This window comes from Etheostoma spectabile, chromosome 15, assembly GCF_008692095.1.
Source record: "Etheostoma spectabile isolate EspeVRDwgs_2016 chromosome 15, UIUC_Espe_1.0, whole genome shotgun sequence".
NCBI lineage: Eukaryota > Metazoa > Chordata > Actinopteri > Perciformes > Percidae > Etheostoma > Etheostoma spectabile.
Window position 1 is genome coordinate 20,758,082 of NC_045747.1, and position 777 is coordinate 20,758,858.

Sequence of the window (777 nt, forward strand, 5' to 3'; positions counted from 1 at the left end):
CATTTCTCTGTTTGTTCATATCACTTCAATTGGGATTGTCAAGCAGACAAACTGACCAACACGTAGTATATTATAATAGATTGATACTTGCCGTCTCCGTATTGATACAGTATTGCCACTGATAATATCGTGATTCTATGCTGTATCGATTTTTTTTTTTCCCCCTCTAGAGAATATACATATGAATATGAGATGGCATATTGCACAGCTCACAGTAAGATGTACAGAGTAATCAATTAATAAATAACTATAAATAGTGCCGTATATTTTGAAGTGTCTGATAGAAACAAGTATCCAGGAATGTGTTTATCAGAGATCCCAAGAAAGAGCAGCTAGCCAATCTAAAGGTAATGAAACATTATTTCTGTCATGTGGAGGAGGATTTTCCTCTTGTACAAACCAAGATGTATTTTCAGGAAACCCCCGTCACTTGCTACAGTATAAAATAAAAGTCTTAGCGTAGTGCTGTCCACATGTCTCCTTTGCTTTGTTAATTGTAGGTATTGTTTGTTTTTCTGTTTTATTTATTTATATATATATATATATATACACATATATAATATATTTCATTCTCTGTACCAGAAGTTTAACGTGTGCTGCTGAGCATCCTAGTTGTCTTTTTGTGTAAATTGATTTGATCTGTGCTTGATTCCTCAGGTCTGAGTTTCACAGTTCTTCAGCCTGATCTCATTAGCTCGCAGTGGCTTTGTGAAACTATGTAATCCAGATTTAGTTTGATACAACATAAATCCATCATGTTCTGAAACCCCAGCCCCC

General features: G+C 35.0%; 1 protein-coding gene across 2 annotated transcripts in view; it reads left to right on the forward strand.

The window, feature by feature from the left end:
* mfsd11 (major facilitator superfamily domain containing 11) overlaps positions 1–777 on the forward strand; it is a 13,268-nt gene that overhangs the window by 10,594 nt on the left and 1,897 nt on the right. The window lies entirely within an intron of this gene.